The sequence below is a fragment of the Mus musculus genome, chromosome 10, assembly GCF_000001635.26.
Source record: "Mus musculus strain C57BL/6J chromosome 10, GRCm38.p6 C57BL/6J".
NCBI lineage: Eukaryota > Metazoa > Chordata > Mammalia > Rodentia > Muridae > Mus > Mus musculus.
This window is the reverse complement of record NC_000076.6, coordinates 108429250-108449022: the sequence shown is the minus strand read 5'-3', so window position 1 is coordinate 108449022 and position 19773 is coordinate 108429250. Positions and strand designations below refer to the sequence as shown.

At 44.9% G+C, this 19773-nt stretch overlaps 2 long non-coding RNA genes across 2 annotated transcripts in view; one reads left to right on the top strand and one right to left on the bottom strand.

Annotated features, from left to right (window-relative positions):
- Positions 1 to 19773, bottom strand: part of Gm36283 (predicted gene, 36283) — a 34366-nt gene that overhangs the window by 2594 nt on the left and 11999 nt on the right. The gene's annotated exons all lie outside the window — the stretch shown is intronic.
- Gm36440 lies at positions 4217 to 4705 on the top strand. The gene is made up of 2 exons (XR_380772.2): positions 4217 to 4324; positions 4434 to 4705. It is a non-coding gene; the product is annotated as a predicted gene, 36440 (long non-coding RNA).

Sequence of the window (19773 nt, the reverse complement as noted above, 5' to 3'; positions counted from 1 at the left end):
CTGCCTTTTTTAGAAGAGCAGTGGTGACCTGACCCAACTGAACTATCTGGTCTCTACCACAGCCAGAGAGTTGGCGTCCCTTTGATCTGGAGGGGGTCTAGTTTCCCCTGAATAGACACTTACTACTGTTGGGTTACCTCCACTTTAATATACTGTATACTGAGTATCACTAAGAACAACATAAAACTCTGCATTACAGTCCATGTTTAAAGAACTCCGCAGATCTGAGGAACGGGGATTGCAGGAAGTCAACCTTTCTGTAGACGCAGTTGTTTGATGAAAAACTTTCGAGAAAACAAATGATGCAATTTACAGAGTAGCCGGAGTCCCTGCCAAAGTCCCTTCTTGCTTGGAGAGAACTGGGCTAGGCCTCCACAGGACGAGGCCGTGATAGAGATGTGACTCGCCACTGTCAACACCAAGCTGTGGAGTGAAGAGTGACTTGGAGAGGAAAGAGTCACCATCTCTGAACTGAGCCAGCACATGGTCCTCGAGAGCCAGAAGGAGGAGCCGGAGAGACAAGCTAACGTGCAGAGGATGTGCCAGCTGTCCAGACTGGATACTCTCTGGAGTAGCAAAAACCAAAGGGTTTCTTATAGCTCTTATCAACTACAAAGAAGGCTAGAAGGTAGCTGGGTTTAAGTCAACAAGCTTCTCAATTAAGCACGTATCGTGGCGCGAAGCAGATCACCGCACCTCGGGGACTCAGCATCCCCAAGGATATGTGGTATAGTCCTCCTAAGAGCCAGCACATGAACCGGCTCAGGGGGCACACGCCTTTAATCCCAGCACTCGGGAAACCAAGGCAGGCAGATCTCTGGAATTCGAGGCCAGCCTGGTCTACAGAGCCGAGTTCCAGGACAGCCAGGGTTACACAGGGAAACCCTGTCTGGAGAGGGGGAAAAGCCAGAGACATGAGATTTTCTATGTAAAACTCCAAAGAAACAGAGCCACGTAGTCAACACTGGTCAAATAAGCAGCTACGCCCTACAGAGAACACAGCAGCCTCTCTAGGGCAAGGAAGAGCCTTCAGATCCTATAGCAAGTGTTGTCGGGGTTGGGCTGGGGAGTAAGTGGGGGGGGGTGCTAATACTAAGGATTATCACCTCTACCTCTTTGAAGGAGGAGGCAGAGACTTTGAAAGCAACTGACTTTAGACATTGAAAATGAATACTGCCAGCCTTAAGACTTTCGGGATCCAGGGCACTGAGCTGAGGTGCCACTAAGGAGGCTTATGGCAAGTGGCAGGCAGAGAATTTTGACAGAGTACACTTAGTAACAATTACGGGGGGGGGGGGAACCCTTTCATGTTTGTACCCAGATGCAAGCAAATATCCTCACTAAACTGCTCTTATGTTAATGTTTGCACTTCCTGAACACAAGGAGAAGTGCCCCTCCACAGAGGTTTCCAGGGAAGCAACAGAAGGGACAGGGTGGCAGCTGTGATAAGGTTGTGGTGTTTGAAGGTTACGGTAAGTCTCCATCGAAGGCCAGATATATTGTAGAACAACGGCTGAGTTGAGAAGGGTGGAGCCCCAGAGTCCATCTCAGAAAAGAAATCATTCTCTTGAGCGACTCTAGTTGTCACAAAGGCTGTTGCGAAAGCAGTTGCGCTCTCGATGTAGTTTCTGGCTCCTCTGACGGCTGTCCTTATACTTGTGTGAGTTAAACGCAGACACAAATGTAGCCAAATTCAGACTGGGGACGGAGAGTCAGAACAACTGTTGTGTGGTGACACTTGGGAGCCAGTCCCTGGCTTTTTTTTTTTTTTCTTCCCTTTCTATTAAAAAAAAAAAAACAGTTAGCAAAAGTTCTTTGGCTTAGCAAACCAGATAGAGCATGCAACATTTGAGCCCCAATGCATGACATAAGAAGATGCCCATTTTCATTCAGACTCTGAAATCTCAGGATAAGGAATGAAATGTCAAATAATTTCACACATCTATAGTTTGCTATGCAGCCTTTCCCAGAGACCTCTGCTTCCAGACGAACAGACAAGGGGATTTCCGGCAACCGACACTTGGGTAGAAGGGTCAGTGCCACATCTTTAGGTAACTGTGGTCAGAGGTAAAGATTGCTCCTTCCACAGCTCTGATCCAAAACTTCCTTTCCCCCGGGGGTCTGAGAAGCAGCAGCGCCAGACAGTCTCAGCATTCCTGACATTCCCTAAGGGCTGAGGCAACTCTAACCCTGGCCGCTCCTCAGGCACCTGAGGGACTGGACCACTAGCTCTTCCGTGGGGAGCTGAGTGCAAGGACAGGAGAAAGCCCTAAAGGCAACGCAGAGGAGGGTTAGAAAGTTCAATAAACGATCCTGGTCTAACCAGCAACCCGGGCTCCTATGCTCAGGCCGCAGTGACTCACCTAAGCATGGAAAGAGCTGGAAGGAAGCTGAAAGCCCTTAAGTCCATCCTGAATAAAGATTTTTAGCTAGAATAACTTGGGGGGGGGGGGGGCGGAGCGCGCGTGCGCACACATGAACGCAGGCATGTATGCCTGCCTGCCTGCCTGCCTGTGTGTCCTGTGCGTGGAGTAGGCTCACTGAATCTCTTCAGATTCCCTGTGCTGAACAATCCTTACTAACTTTCCTTGTTCCCTGCTACTCTGTCAACCTTCCTGTCCCTTTGTCTTTCCCCATACACGATCTGGAAGCTTGCTAAGGTAAATGGGAGAACTGGAAGGGTTTTTTTTTTAATTCATTAAAACTGCACACAGCCACTAGAGGGCAGTGCTGATACGAGTCTCTCCAGATTTCCTCTCTCTTCAAACTCAGGCTGGCCCATCCGCACATCCTGTAACAGGATGTTTCTGAACTCTTCCTTCAATTCTCTGCGTAAATAAACAACCCAGGCTGGATACACCCAGACTCACATCCCAGTAAACCCGCGAATCACGCAGGTCCAAATTCCTGGTAACCTACAATCTTGCCTAATTTTATAACATACCACAATCAGAGCTGAAACTCGAACTCTGCCCGAGTTTTGGAATGCCTCTCAAAACGCTATCCGGAAGAGTTAAAAGAACTTTGCCAAGAAAAGGCACGTTAAGTGTTCTAGGGCAGCTTGGCTGTACATGATTCTGTTTTTATTTCTATAGTCAAGTTCTCAGTGTACGCTTTGGTCAAAAGCAGAGGAGCTCAGCTGGGCGAAATCTGTAAGATTAGTCATGTACACAAACAGAGGGACGGAGAGCCACGGATGTTTGTCTTGGCACTATGAGTATAAACTGGGGTCTGCTGAGTCTATCTCAGTGACTCAGTGGACCAAGAAAAGCAAAGATAAAAGCCGTGCGTTCCACGGGCAGAATTTCTTTTCCAAGTAGTTCAGCTTAGGGCTCAGGGATCTTGCACCTCCGCGTAGAAAGCAAGCCAGCATCTCACCACCCAGCCTTAAGCACTAGGGTAGCTGTCTCAGCCTGTGGGTCGCGACCCCCTTGACAAAGCTCTATCTCCAAAAATATTTACATTAGGATTCATAACAGTAGCAAAATTAGATTATGAAACAACAAAAGTAATTTTATGGATGGGGGTTCACCAGAACGTGAAAAACCACTGGAGGCTAACATGTGGCTGAAGACTAGGTAAAGCTGAAAGGGGCTTGACAAGGATACAGGGCTGGGCACAGCACTCTGGGCCCCCGGAGCTGGAGCTGTTCTTCTTCAGACACTCGTATTTACTGATACCAAGCTTATCTTTGGTTTCTCAGCAAAGGCAGATAAGGTGAGGGAAATATTTGTAGGCAGAGATTTCTGGAATTTCCCCACAGTGTTGAAATAGCCCCGAGAGTTCAAGAAGGCCATATTTGGACAATGATAAGTATGTTATTTTTTTTTTCTATCTTTTCTGTTTTCCCTGCTATATAATAACATTTAACCTCCTTCACACAAGGTCAGGGGTGCTGTCCCAAAACTGCCCCAAAGGCATCTCTTTTCCAAGGACAGGAGATCCAGGACCCTCCCAGGGTCATGAACATATATACTATGTTTCTAAAGGGAAAATGACCAACAGAGGCAGTGCTTACTGAAGTCAGACGGGGACTGTAACTCAGCAAACCTTCCTCATGAGGGAGAAGATGGGATAAACAATGGATTCCTAGCTGAAATCCTACAATTGTGGAGAGGTCTTCCAGGGCTGCACTGCACTTGGGGGAAGGGGGGGCAGGAGGAGAAAAGGGAGGAGAGAGAGAGGGAGAGGGAGGGAGGGAGGGGGGAAAGGAGAGGGAGGAGAGAGAAGAGGAGGGAGAGGGAGAGAGAACAGAAAAACAAAGATGGAAGTGTGTGCCATTAGGAGGCTCTGAAAGATTACTCCTGACGCAGCAAAACCTGAGGTAAAATGTTGACAAAGGGCGGAGGTGGAGACTCCACCCTCGTTCACCTGCTCCTGACCTCTGAGGCACTGTCAGCAAGACATCATCCATGAGTCTTTTTCTTTTACAGATGTTTTATCTACAGGATGGTGCGCCCCAGGAAATCAAGAAACAACCACCTCTCCTCTCTCCCATCACCTTACAAACCCAAGACCTGGCACACTGGGAAAAATAAAAACAGAACCGGGCAAGAGATTCTCAACGGTCCGTGAACTCCCGGTAGGAACTTGGCTAAATAGAGTTGTTTCGGGTACATGACAACTTGGCCTCTTCTGTGTTCTCCTGAATGTATAATTGATGTGGCCCATCTGTTTCCAGTAAAGGAACTTTTGTTTTGCTTTTTGTTGTTGTTGTTGTTTCTCCGCTACTTTCAGGCAGAACGAATGGCTTTCTCATTAGGCAGTGTTCACGGGCTCTTAGAAGACGCATTTAGAACAGAAAGCCCCCTCCCCCTTCCCACCCCAACACCACTTAGACTGCCAGCTGACTTGAGACTCTTCCTTCTCATTCCATGCTGGTTATATGAGAAATCCTGCTGGTCTCCGTGCAGGGAGCTTCCCAGGTGAGACTACTAAATACCCCGGGATGGGACAGTGTAGTTATTACAATCCCGTGGTACTCTCGTGGATGTGTGGGTTGGCAGCTGCCAGCCCCTGTCGTTCCGGGGCTTAGAGAAGGGAAATAACAAGGAACATCTTCTTGGGTCTCCAAGCTCACTCTGCAGGTATTTGCTGAGCATGCCTCTGGCATCCGAGTTTAATAATGATTAGAATCTAGCATAGCAAAAGAAAGCCAGGCTGTGTTCTTCCCAGTACAAGGAAACACACCACCAACAAAAACTTGAGTAATGGTGATTTCACATGCACAGAGGAGAAGGAGGTAGGAAGGGAGGAAGGGAAGAAGGAAGGGAGGAAGGAAGGAAGGAAGGAAGGAAGGAAGGAAGGAAGGAAGGAAGGAAAAAAGGAAGGTATTGGTGAAGTTGGAAAACAACTGAGAACCCTTCCTGATCTACTGAGGTAAAATGTCAGGAAATTCCTCAGAAAGCTATAGAGTCACCATATAGCAATCCCACCCATAAATGAATGCCTACGAGAACCAGAGCATGACTATTATCTAGTAACTAGTGCATGGCTATTCAAAGAAATGTTTCTCAGCCCCAACGTTGAAGTAACCCCAAAGTACTACCTACCAACTGATAAAGAAAAATGTGCTTCTTATGTATGGTGGCATGGGTTAACCCAAGAACATGCCTAGTGAAAAAGTCGCAGTGCGCTGGCTATTCCTGGTTGACACCTTGACTACATCTGGAGTGAACTACAATCCAGAAATGGAGGGCACACCTATGAACCAGACCTTGAGGCTGGAAGACACAAGTTTCTGACCTGGATCTTGGCATGGAGATCTTGAGGCACTGTGACCATGAAAAGTTTAGACCCAGACAAGGTAGTGCATGCCTTTAATCCCAGGAGACTAAGGCAAGGAGATCTCAGAGTTCAAGGTCAGCCTGGGACAAAGCAAGTCCCAGATCCAGGCGTGGTGGTACACACCTTACTCTGTGCCACACCTTCTGCCGGTGGCCTACATAAGGACTCTGGAAGAAGCAATGTTCACTCTTCTTCGACTGCTTGCGCTTACATGCCAGCACATCTGTTGGAACCTACTTCTACAGAAGACCAGCTGAAACAACTAGCCTCATGGGACTGAGCCACTACTGGATTCTTGGACTTCCCATTCACAGCTGCCCATTGTTGCGTTAGTTGGACTGCAGACTGTAAGTCATTACAATAAATTCCCTTAATAGAGAGAGGCATTCCATAAGTTCTGTGACTCTAGAGAACCCTGACTAAGAAGTGGGTACCAGGATTGGTTCTAGAGAAGCAGAAATCTAAAGATGAATCTTTTAAGATTCTGGAGTTGGTTTAATAACTTTCCAGCACCTTTAGCTACTGAAACTTCTCCAGCTACTCTTGCTCCTGGGAGCTCAGAGAGTATGGAGGGACCGTGGTGAGAACTGTATTTCAAACTTAAAGAAGCAAATACCTTTGATGATCTTGATCAATCAATTGTGACTGGTAATGAATTAGGTGACCCAGTATAAGAAGTTTTCTATAATTTGGGGGAAAATAAGATAAATGATTATGTCGAAAAGCCAAAAGAAGAAAGAGAGAGAGAGAGAGAAATGATTTTGCTGGCTTGTTGCTCTTAGTATCTCTGGACAACTTGATAAAGGAAGAGAATGAGCTATATGATAAGAATGTATTGGCCCCAGATGCACATAAACACTCTAAAGGTTTTTAAGTGTGCCCTTGAAGGGAATCTTCTCTCCAGCAGCCATAGAGCTCATGTTGCAGAAAATCAAACAGAAGCCCTTGTTATAAGGTTGGTTGAATTACAGCAAAAAGTCAAGTCTCAGCCGCAGAGAATGACAGCAGTTAAAGGAAGGGCATTAATTGGCAAAGAATTAATGGGATCCTATAACTTGAGATGGGGACATGTGGGAAGACCCTATTGAAGCTGAGAACTTTGAATCCTCAGATTCTCAAGGGTTTACCCCACCGGAGGAAATTGTTCCCCTCAGCCCCACCCCTTGAAATAATACCTTTTTTACATGAGAAAATTAATAAATTAATCCTTCATTGTCTGATAAACCAGCAGTGACTTTCTCAGAGGAAAATGCCAGACAAGACAATACTGATGTTCCTCAAGGCCCACCAATAGTTTCTTCCAGACCTATAACCAGACTCAAGGCCAAGCAGGCCCCTAGAGGGGAGGTAGAAAGTGTAGTCCATGAGGAAATTTGCTGTACTACTAAGGAGCCTAATGAGTTTGCTAATTCATTCAAGCAGAAGTCTGGGGAATATGTGTGGGAATGGATTGTAAGGGTGTGGGATAATGGTGGAAGGAACATAAAACTAGAGCAGGCTGAGTTTATTGACATGGGCCCTCTGAAAGGAGATTCTGGATTTAATATGGAAGCTCACACAGTTTTAAAAGGTGTCAGAAGTTTGTTTGAATGGTTGACTGAAGCATTTATCAAAAGATGGCCTACTGAAGAGGAGCTGGTAAGACCTGGTATTCCTTGGCTTAGTGTCGATGAGGGGATTTTAAGGCTCAGGGAAAATGCAATGCTAGAGTAGATACGCCATGTAAAGCCTAATCCTCCACAATGGGAAGGTCCAGAAGATGCCCTTCACCAGCCCGATAAGACGCAAACAGGTGACTGGGGCACCAGCACAATTGAAGAGTTTTGTTCTTGCCCTTTTCCTTGTGCCAGACTTTCGTGTTGGAGATGCCGCTGCTCAGTGGAATTAAATGCAATGGGTTTAATTGGGCCCCAAGATAGCAAGAGCCAGGTGGCAGTATTGAATTACCAGAAACAAGGTAATCATAGTTGTTATAATGGGCAGCATAGACAAAAACGTTTATGGTGACCTAGCCCGTAATGGTCAGCACAAGAGAGGTGAAATTTATAATGGCATGTACGGACCTTTGGACTGGCTAATCTATTGAAGTGTTTCCAGGCATGAAATAGATAAGAAGTCGACTGCATATCTATTTGATCTGTATACGCAGAAAAATTCTCAAACAAAGGAAAGAAAGGCTACATTGGATCATGGCAAAAGGCAATCTCGGCCAGTGAATCAATTTCCAGACTTGAGCCAGTTTGCAGACCCAGAGCCCCTTGAATGAAGGGGTGGCCAGGTTTCCCTGAGGAAGGATTTTGACACCTAAAAGTTTTGCTGTTAGCCTTTCTCCAGTTCTTCCACAGAGGGACCTACGTCGTTTTACAAGGGTGACTGTCTATTGGGGGAAGGAAATAATCAGACTTTCAGGGGTCTATTGGCTACTGGTTCTGAATTGAGATCCCAAAAAACATTGTGGCCCTCAAAATAGAGGCCTATGGAAGCCAGGTGATTAATGGAGTTTTGGCTGATGTCCAATACCTCGTAGGTCCAGTTTGGGGGAACACATCCTGTGGTCATTTCCCCAGTTCCAGAATGTATAACTGGGATAGATTTAGAGGTTGGCAGAATTCTCATGTTGGCTTTCTTCTGACTAGTGAAGTGAGGGCTATTATGGTTGGAAAGGCCAAATGGAAGCCTTTAGAGTTGCCTCTGCCAAAGAAAATAGTGACTCAAAAACAGTATCGTATTCCTGGAGGAGTTGCAGAAATTACTGCCACTATCAAGGACTTGAAAGATGCAAGGGTGGTGGTTCCCACCACATCTCCCTTTAAGTCTCCTATCTGGCCAGTGAAGAAGACAGATGGAGAATGACAGTTGACTATTGAGCTGGGCGTGGTGGCGCACGCCTTTAATCCCAGCACTCGGAAGGCAGAGGCAGGCAGATTTCTGAGTTCAAAGCCAGCCTGGTCTACAAAGTGAGTTCCAGGACAGCCAGGGCTATACAGAGAAACCCTGTCTCAAAAACAAAACAAAACAAAACAAAAACAAACAAACAAAAAACCCAAAGAAACAGACAAACAAAAGACAGTTGACGATCAAAAACTAAATCAGGTAATAACTCCGATGGCAGCTGCTGTACCAGATGTAGTTTCCTTACTTGAGCAAATTAAGACAGCTCCTGGCACCTGGTATGCAGCTATTGATCTGGCAAATGCCTTCTTCTCAGTACCTGTCCATAAGGACCACCAGAAGCTTTCAGCTGGCAAGGCCAACAGTATACCTTCACAGTTTTTCCTCAAGGATATATTAACTCTCCTGCCCTGTGTCATAACTTAGTTAGAAGGGATCTTTTTTGTTGTTGTTTTGTTTTGTTTTGTTTTGGTTTTTTTGAGACAGGGTTTCTCTATATAGCTCTGGCTGTCCTGGAACTCACTCTGTAGACCAGGCTAGCCTCAAACTCAGAAATCTGTCTGCCTCTGCCTCCCAAGTGCTGGGATTAAAGGCATGCGCCACCACGCCCGGCCTAGAAGGGATCTTGATCATCTGTCTCTTCCACAAAATATCACATTGGTGCACTATGTTTATTGATGACATTATGCTGATTGGATCAAGTGATCAGGAGACAGCACCACTCTGGATTCATTGGTAACACATATGCATAACAAAGGATGGGAAATAAATCCAACCAAAATTCAAGGACCATCTACCTCAGTGAAATTCTTTGGAGTCCAGTGGTGTGGGGCATATTCAGATATTCCTTATAAGGTGAAAGATAAATTATCGTACCTGGCCCCGCTCACTACCAAGAAAGAAGCACAACGTTTAGTGGGTCTATATGGATTCTGGAGACAACACATCCCTCTTTTGGGTGTGTTACTTAGGCCTTTTACCAAGTGACTCAGAAAGCTGTTAGCTTTGTGTGAGGTCTGGAACAGGAGAAGGCTCTTCAACAAGTCCAGGCTGGTGTGCAGGCTGCTCTACCACTTGGACCATATGATCCAGCAGACCCGATGGTACTTGAGGTGTCTGTGGCTGATAGAGATGCTGTTTGGAGCCTCTGGCAGGCCCCTGTAGGTGACTCACAGAAGAGACTTTTGGGATTTTGGAGCAAAGCTCTACTATCATATGCAGACAACTATTCTCCCTTTGAAAAACAACTCTTGGCCTGCTAGTGGGCCTTAGTGAAAACTGAATGTTTGACAATAAGATACCAAATTACCATGCAAACTGTACTGCCCATCATGAGCTAGGTGTTGACCCACCAAGTCATAAAGTAGGATGTGCACAGCAGCAGTCTTTTATCAAATGGAAGAGGTCCCATGATCGGGCCCAAGTAGGGCCTGAAGGCACAGCTGTTCATTGTTGGGTTCCTTGGACTACAGATTATAAGTCATTACAATAAATTCCTTTAAAATATAGACATATTCCATAAATTCTGTGACTCTAAAGAACCCTACAACAGGCAGATTCACAAATAATGTATGATTCTCTTTATATTAATGCGTAGGCAAGGTAAGAAAGCACAGATAAAAGTAGATCAAGAGTTATTATATAGTTGGGAGAAGAGTAACAAGCAAGGGTTGTCAAAGGATATGAGAGATTTGGGCTTTGATAAAAAGTATTCTGAAATTATATTTGATGACTGCACAACCTTCTCAATATACAAAAAAAAAAAAAAAAAAAAAACAACTGAATTATATCTTTTGAAAGGGGGACTAAGGTAAAGTGGTACTCAATAAAACAAGGTTATTCTCCCTCATGTCATTAGTGTCATATTAGAACAGAATGCCGCCGGGCGTGGTGGCGCACGCCTTTAATCCCAGCACTCGGGAGGCAGAGGCAGGTGGATTTCTGAGTTCGAGGCCAGCCTGGTCTACAAAGTGAGTTCCAGGACAGCCAGGGCTATACAGAGAAACCCTGTCTCAAAAAAAAAAAAAAAAAAAAAAAAGAACAGAATGCCATGCTGCACAGCTGAGCCAGAGACTTTAAGCATGAACAGTAAGAGGGACAGAGGAGGAAGAAGGGATCCACTCTTAGGAAAGACCGGGTTGGATGTACTTAGTGCACGGGTACAGGACCGTGGGCTAGGGCACTCCATACCATGAAGGGACTCTAGCCAGCCCAAACATGGCAAACCTGGTTCTGACAGCCCTTGACCTTCTGCCCATTTCCTCTGCCTTTCTAAAAACTGTTAGATGACAGACAGTCCTGAAGCTAGCCACCAAGGTCTATTCCCTTATTTGGCCACTTTCTCCTCCTGAGGCTGACTACCAAGGTCCAGCTATTCAAGTATTGAAGTCTACCAATCAAAAGCTCACCTAATTAACATGCCCAATTAAAATCAAATACCTCATCCTAACAGGGGGTTTCCTCTTTTGCCTTTATCAACTGTCACTTGCCTATGGGCCATGTCTGTCTCCTCTCTGGCCAGAGGCAGTCCTTTGTGACTCCGGGACAAATACCCCTGCCTCTTCTCCCTAGTTCTCGCTAGTTTTCTATTTCCTGTCTTTGTCTCTTACTCCCTCCCTCTGTGCCTCTGGGGCAAATAAATCTCTGTGCTAAGAACTGGGTCTTGGGAGTGTCCAGTCCATACTGGTCCCTTCCGTCTGTTTGATGGGTATGGTATTTAATCCTGATGGGTGGAAGCTGTGTTTGCAATGCTCAGTGCACAGAAACGAAGCTAGGGATTGAAAACTGCTGATAAGCCCGAGTCAGGCCCTCACCCCATTTACAGAACCCTGTGAAAGAGAGAGAATGACAAGATCGTCTTTAGTCTTCTGAAAGGCTGTTTCAAAGACAGAGTGGAGAGCGGGCTGGAGGAAGGAGGAGTAGCTTGGAGGTTATTGCACTGTGTCAGAACTGGCTTTTCCCAAACAGAAAAAACTGGGAGGCTGGGGAAGTGCATCCAAGCGTCCTGCCATTCCCTGCCAACCACAGCAGCACTGGGCTCCACCAGGAAGAACGATGGACCTTCATCTGGAGGTGGTCCTGATGCAGAGGCTGCGGGCAAGTTTTCCAACATGCCCTACTCCAGGTGTTGACCCAGACTTTAAATTCATTTCTCTCTTCACCCAAGTTCCATGATCAGACCAGCATGAGAACAACCATCCTCAACATTTGCCACGGAGAAAGATGTATTAAAATGATTGTAAATTTGAGGGTTAGCAACACTTAACTTCAAGTTCCTGCCTTCACACCACAGAGCTTGCTTTACCTGAGGTCTCAGTTTCCTCGAATGTGAAGTGCGGTGAGGACCACAAAGCACAGCTCTGTGCTGAGAAGAATGTGTGGTTTTATATATAAAAACCCCTCATTAGGCCTCAATAAACAACTCCATGCCATTCAGGCCACTAAGATACTAATTCTATCCTTGTAACAGCAATACTTCAATGTGAGCCTTATACCGAAGAGTTAACTAGCTTTGACCTGGAATTTTCAACATTTTAGCATGCTAGGAGTGGTCATCTCACCAGCATCCTGGAAACAGTATAGATCATTTGCGTCCATGGTTCCAAGTCAGATGCGGTTGAGTTGATCCCTTGAAGGTCCAAGAGCATCTCAGACGAGTCAGGGCTAGCCGAGCTTGTTTACTATCAAGCCAGGGGAGGCCAAAGTTCCAGGTAAAGGCTCCCCTTTCTAGAACTCAGCATAACTCCAGGGCAGCAGACCATGGAAACAGTTCCAAGCACTAAGCCAGTGGAATGTTGTCTGGAATGATAATATGGACAGTGAAAAGCAGCTTGTGTAAACACAGCAGGCCGTTTAATGTAAAGAAGTCCATCCCGAAAGCTCCGGAGGCTTTCCAGGCACAGCTGTTTTCCAGGATTCTCGGCAGAAAGGAGGAGGTTTCAAAAGGAGGCAAGGAGAGGAGGTACCCAGGTGCATTCCAGCCACTGAATCATTGGTGGCAGTTTTTAATGGTTAAAATAAAAATTTTTGTATTGATCTAAGCAAGTAAAAAAGAAGCCCCTCACCTCTGGAAATATCACACACACACACACACACACACACACACTTCTCACTCCCCCCCCCCAAATACACATATACCAGATTTTGCACATACACACACCAGATTTTTCCCTCTCTCTTATACACACACACTCTCCCACACACACCAGATCTCACATACATATACACTACCATCCTTCTCTCTCTCACACACACAATCACTTTCTCACACAGACACAAAATCTCTTCTTCTTCCATACACACATACCATACTTCACATACATACACACGCATACATTTCTCTCTCCCCCCACAACAAATCTCTCTCTCTCTCTCTCTCTCTCTCTCTCTCTCTCTCTCTCTCTCTCTCTCTCTCTCTCTCACACACACACACACACACACACACACACACACACACACACATCACCTGTTACATTCGGCGTTCACTGCAGTGGATTTGAAGTAGCACAAGGTGGCAGAAGCACCCTAGAAACGCAGCTTAAAGGAACCCTAGGGCCACCTGAAGAGCTTAGAAAGTGCAGCAAAAACCAAGTCTCTTCCAGCCTGCAACCATGAACTGTGAGATCTGAAAAAACACACCGAGAAGCAGCAGGAAGGAGAAATGGATGGTGTAGGGGGATGGACACGTGTTAGAGTCTTTATCCAGTGCTTAGAAGTTAATTATATCAGATAGGTAAGGTTTATCATCCTTTAAATGTTCCTAGTTTAACTTTTTTATTATTCCTAATTTTTGAAATGCAGCATTATTAATTTTTAAGTTACCATCCTTTTAAAAGTAGCATCAGGATCGCATCTGACTTCATACACCCACGCATCTATTTCAGGCATCTGCATAGGTCTGTGTTTGTTATAGAAAGCCACTGGTTCGAATGTGGCTTGTTTTATCAAGACCTTCCCCTTATCACGAACGTTTTCTTTAAATTCACAGCAGTAACGCCTAAGGTGACAAAGTAACATTTTTTTTTCCTTCTAAAAGCTTTGATTTCAAAACAGTAACTGATTATCCGATATCATCGAGATTGAACAAACAAAATCGTAACTTCTCGATTCCACAGCACGATGACGTCAGATTTCCCTTCACCTAGGCAACTTCAACTTTTGACGAGACTTGTAACTATTTGGACTTTCAGGGTTTTGGTTTGCTGACTTTAATCTTTCAAACCAGTATCTGCATGGGTGCCTATAATCACTTTACACGTAGACATTACACAAAACAGTTTCTTAAAACTACTTCAGTGTCGCGTCAGCCATCAGAGCCACTTAACACTTTTTCAAGCTCTCTCTGCTAATGGGATTTGCTCCTGGAGAATATATACCAGTTCCGGGCTACCTCTGCTGCTTTTGGAGTGACTAAAGCTGATGCAATGAGGATCCTGATGAAGTCATTTTGTCACCTTGGAAAACTCACCCAACAGAGATTACAGTGATCTCGGGCAACTGGGTGGGAGACAGAGGTCTGCAAGCCAAACTCTCTGTCAAATATTGGTAAATTTCTGTGTTATAATAACTTCACTTTTGGCACCTTAATTCAGCCTTTTAATTTGTTAGCTAACATATACTAAGTTAAAAGTGATGCGAAGAAACGTTTCTCTTTTAAATGAAGGCTAAGTTTGCACTTACTAGCCCAGTGCTTCTCAACCTGAGGGTCTGGACCCCACGGGGGGGGGGGGGGGGGGCTGCATATCAGATATCCTGCATATCAGATCTTTACTTGACAATTTATCACAGTAGCAAAATTACAGTTACAATGTAGCAACAAAATAATTTTATGGTTGGGGAGATCGCCACAACATGAGGAACTGTATTAAAGGGTCCGAGCATCAAGAAGGTTGGGGACCACTGCTCTAGTCAGAGAAGAAAACACTGACTTCCAGAAGAAGAAATTCAATTGCCTTCGGGAACAGATGTTACTGACAGCCTCGGGAACTTTGTCTCCTTTGTAAGAGCCCAGCAGAGGAAATTCCCTTCAGGAACAGTGTCACTAGGGTCCCATAACCTTTAAGCGAAGGATCTCTCTGATGGCTTCCGTTTTGCCCAGCAACTTTGACCAGTTTCCCATCTCACTCAAATATCTGCAGCCAACTCGGAAAGGGGATTTCCTGGACTCTGTGTACCTCGGTTAAGTCTACAGCCGACCCTCACATCACGTGACGCAATTAAGTGCAGGGAAGAAAAGCTCAGCTTAAAGGAACCCCACGGTGTTGGGTGTTCCTGCAGTCCTCCGCATTCCTGCGAACGTGTGAAAACTCAAGACTGGGACTCCATCATGTGAACGCAACGTTAGCATTTGAACGTTCATTTTCTTCCCTGGTTGATAATGTTTCTGAAAAATTGAGGCTACCCATATGTAGGGCCCTGGAAAAGATTTGAAAACATGAACTATGTTAAGTACTGTGTCTTGTCTCGGGAGCATCTAAAAGCCTAGAGATCTTGGCTTGGGAAATTTAGAAAAACAAACACTAACTCAGATGACTGGAGAAATAAAGAATAATTTAAGTTTTGGCCCTAACTATACTTGTCATTCTACGAGAATAGCCCTGGCTTTTGTTTGTCTTTGCTGTTTCTATTCTGCCCACATGGATTAAACCAAGGAAAAGTAGCTGAATCTAAGCTCATTCCAGTGTGAGCCATACAACCTATGAACTCCGTTCTAAATCAAGTTTCATTTACTGACTTCCCTGAGTCACGAATGTGTGACCTACTGGAATCCACGATGGGGGTCACAGAATGAGATTATACACCAAAGAAGGAATGCAAAAAAAAAAAAAAAAATTCAAGCAAGACTGGAAACAACCAACCCAAGTCATAACTTAGGAAAAATGAACATCTTTTGAGTATAAACACCAATTCTTCTAGAAAACACAGACAGCAGATGTACCTGAATTCATTCATTCATTTATATTATAAATATTATAAAATATGAGGGAGATACTATCATGACCATTTTTTGTATTACGAAGTAGAGGTGCAAGAAAAGGAGATGACAGTCCCTTAGCCATGAATCAAATCTTCTATATGATCATTATTGTATGGGGTGGTTTAAATTTTAAGCTCTTGGGCCAGCAATAGGGCTCTGAGGTTAGAGGTGTTGGCTCACAGGCATGGCAACCTCACTTTAATTTTTGGGCCCTAAAGGTGACATTGGAGAATAGACTCAGAGTTGTCCTCTGACCTCCACAGATACACTAAGGCATGTGGATACACACACACACACACACACACACACACACTAAAATTTAACCCTTTGTGTTCTTTTGGCTAGGGTTTATATTTGCTATGCTACACCATGACAGGAATCTTCCTTAAAATTCAAAACATTTCTATTTCATCTTAATCTCCGGTTTTGCTTTTTTAAGCAGAGCTGTTTCTTTTGGCTTAAAAACAAAATTTAAACACATAAGAACACCTAATCACATACATACATCAGAGTTCTATAAACAGCGCAGAAATATTCACTACTTGAACACATCAGTAGGCAAAAGGGAGATTGGGGAAAAAAACAACCCTATGTTAATTCCTATTTTAGCAGTATTTACTGAGTTTCCCTTTGTTTTGCTGATTCTGTGTCTCTTTCACACGCTACTGTTACACAAGCAGAAAACTGTGTCCACATTTTATAAGTAATAAGAACTCATTAGTTATAAAATATTTCAAATAGTACCTAACATTCATTGATGGGGTTGGAATTTTGAAAAGGGAAAAGAAAAAGAACCAAAATTCCAGGACCGCCTGATGTAATATCTTACGAGACAAGGCAGGGCTGGCCTCCCCTCCCCCTCCTTTAAAGCTTCCTTGTTTAGTATTTAGAACGCTGTGTCCACATTCAGTGAATTCCTTACATTCCTTTACTGCTGGCCCTCTGAACCACGAATCCAAATTAGGTAGTCATTTTACCTGTTACACAATAAATCAATTGTCTTGCACAAGTTTCACAGCGTATCAGTGACAAGAAGAGAGGGCAAATCTCTGATGGCTGGCTATCCTAACCACACCGGGTCAGTAGTGTACGCTGTGGCTAACAAGATCTGCTGCGACACCATCACTGGGATCAATACCGTTCGCAGAACTAGGCTTCATTCAATACATTCTTTAGTTTCTGGGTGCTCGAGATTTCCTTTTTCTTTTTTTAAACTAGCTCTGCCTCTTTTTGTTTATTCATGCTTGAGAAACAATAAGACGGGTGTTTTTTGTTGTTGTTGTTGTTGCTGTTTATAAGTGGGGACAGGATGGAGTGTGGGGACCACTGTCAAAAGCAAAAAGCAACACCTGAATAAACCCCAACTAAACAAACCTACTGATTCAATGAGCGTTAAGGACATAAAGGGCTGTTGCATGGCTTAGAAAGTGAATGGCTCCAACAAGTGTTTGCTGACAGGAGCCTGATATAGCTGTCTCCTGAGAGGCTCTGCCAGAGCCTGACAAATACAGAGTTGGATGCTTGCAGCCAACCATTGGACTGAGCACAGGGTCCTCAATGGAGGAGTTAGAGAAAGGACTGAAGGAGCTGAAGGGATTTGCAGCCCCTTAAGAGGAACAACAATATCAACCAACCAGTACTCCTAGAGCTCCCAGGGACTAAACCACCAACCAAAGAGTACACATGGAAGGACCCATGGCTCCTGCCGCATATATAGCAGAGGATAGATGGCCTTGTTGGACATGAATGGGAGGAGAGGCCCTTGGTCCTATGAAGGCTCGATGTCCCAGTGTAGGGGAATGCCAGGGCAGGGAAGCAGGAGTGGGTGGGTTGATGAGCAGGGGGAGGGGGGATGGGATAGGCGGTTTTTGGAGGGGAAACTAGGAAAGGGGATAACATTTGAAATGTAAAGAAAAGAAAATGTCTAATAAAAAAATTATTTGGGGGAAAAAAAAGAAAGCGAATGTCTGTCAGTCTTGAGGGTTTCAGGTTGTAAGTGCAAGGGACAGGGTGAATTTACAATCAAGCCTCATCTTTGTGAAATACTTTTTTTTTTTTTTTTTTTTATTTTTTAAGATTTATTTATTATTTTATGTAAGTACACTGTAGCTGTCTTCAGACACACCAGAAGAGGGAGTCAGATCTTGTTACGGATGGTTGTGAGCCACCATGTGGTTGCTGGGATTTGAACTCTGGACCTTCGGAAGAGCAGTCGGGTGCTCTTACCCACTGAGCCATCTCACCAGCCCCGTGAAATACTTTTATAGCTGGCGTTACAAAACTGAAATAAGAAAAAGACATCAGTTGACTTATAAACAGGGAAGAGGTGGGGACGGGAACTCCATCAGCAGGGCAAAACACGTCGAAGGAAGACATACATGTGTGTGCACACATGAATGCACACTCACGCACGCATGCAAGCTCTCGAGTACACACACACACACAAGTTAAAAAGGAAGTCTAGTTATTTAGAGGAAGTAATAATTGACTGGCTAGAGAAGATGTAGACACAATCCTTTCACATGAAGAAGAAACGTAACAAAGGCACCTGGGAGGGATGCGGGATGTGCCACAGAGCAACAGCGCTTGACTAGGTGGGCAAGGTCCACGGTCCGAGTCCTCTAAGAAAGCACCCGGTAAATCTCCACCCACCACATCACAGACACTGGTCCAGTCGTCCAAAAGTCTACGGTCTCTTAGCCATCCCCGACCCTTAAGTCTTCTTTGGAGCTCTGGGCTTGTTCTCATTCTGCCTATCACTGATTACTTAGCCTTCCTGTAGACAGAGATAGGCATTCACTTGCACATTGCTTTGGATCTCTAACACAGTGTCCTCCCCCAAGACAGGAGAGTTTAAATGAATGATTTTCAAATTCTAGACGCATCAGGCAGTACCAGTTTTGGTTAAAAGGACAAAACCTCTTAGCCCTTCACGCCAGGAAACATGAGTTAGTATATCCGAGTGACTAGTTCAGATGGTTAATAAACATTTATTAAGGACCTTACAGGTATTTAATACCCTTTCGTAGATAAAGAAATCAGAACTATGGGTTTGTAACGCAGCATTGCAAAATTAATAATGGATACTGCAGGTTTTCTAACGAAAATGAACTGGGTGTGGGACTCATAGCTATTCCCTGTTGCTCACTGACCATCCTGCCCCCCTGCCCTGCCCTTTGCCTTACCCAGTTGTTCTGGAGTCGACAGAAAAGGTAGAATGTGAGAAAGCATGTTCTGGTTTAAGGGTTAGCCTTTTTCTTTAAGCCTGCCTGCCTGCCTGCCTGCCTGCCTGCCTGCCTGCCTCCCTCCCTCCCTCCCTCCCTCCCTTCCTTCCTTCCTTCCTTCCTTCCTTCCTTCTCTCCTTCCTCCCTTCCTCCCTCCCTCTTTCTCTCCCTCCCTTCCTTCCTTCCTTCCTGAATGTCTGTCAGCCTTCTCTCTCTCTCTCTCTCTCTCTCACTCTCTCTCATTTCTCCCCTACTCCACCCCCCCTTGAGGCAGGGTCTCACTAAGTAGCCATGACTGTCCTGGAATTCCCTAATTCCAGGCAAGCTGGCCTTGAACTCGTAGAGGTCTGCCTGCCTCTGCCCCTCTTGAGTGCTGGGGTTTAAAGCCTGCACCACCACACCCAGCTAATTGAACATTTAGTTTTCTTCTTCTTTTTTTTTTAATTACTTTTTTTTTAATGTGTGCATTGGTGTTTGGCCTGCATCTATGTTTGTGTGACGTGTCAGGTCCCCTAGAACTAGAGTTATAGACAGTCGTAAGCAGCCATGTGGGTATTGGGAATTGAACCTGGATCCTCTGGAAGAGCAGCCAGGGCTCTTAGCTGCCGAGTCCTCTTCCCAACTTGAATATTTAGTTTATAGGAAACACACATACATAGTATTTCCTATAGAAAGTGTGTGCGCACATACACACAGACATACACACACACACACACACACACAGCCTGGGGGACGTTGGGCTGGGACTTGTTATTCAGCTGAGGATGACCTTGAACTCACGATCATTCAGCTTCTACCTGCTGACTGCTGGGATTACAGGTGGCTGTGCACTAGGATTCTTTGTTTATGTGGTGCCGGATCTAAAGGGATTAGACCCAGGTTGTCATGCTTTCA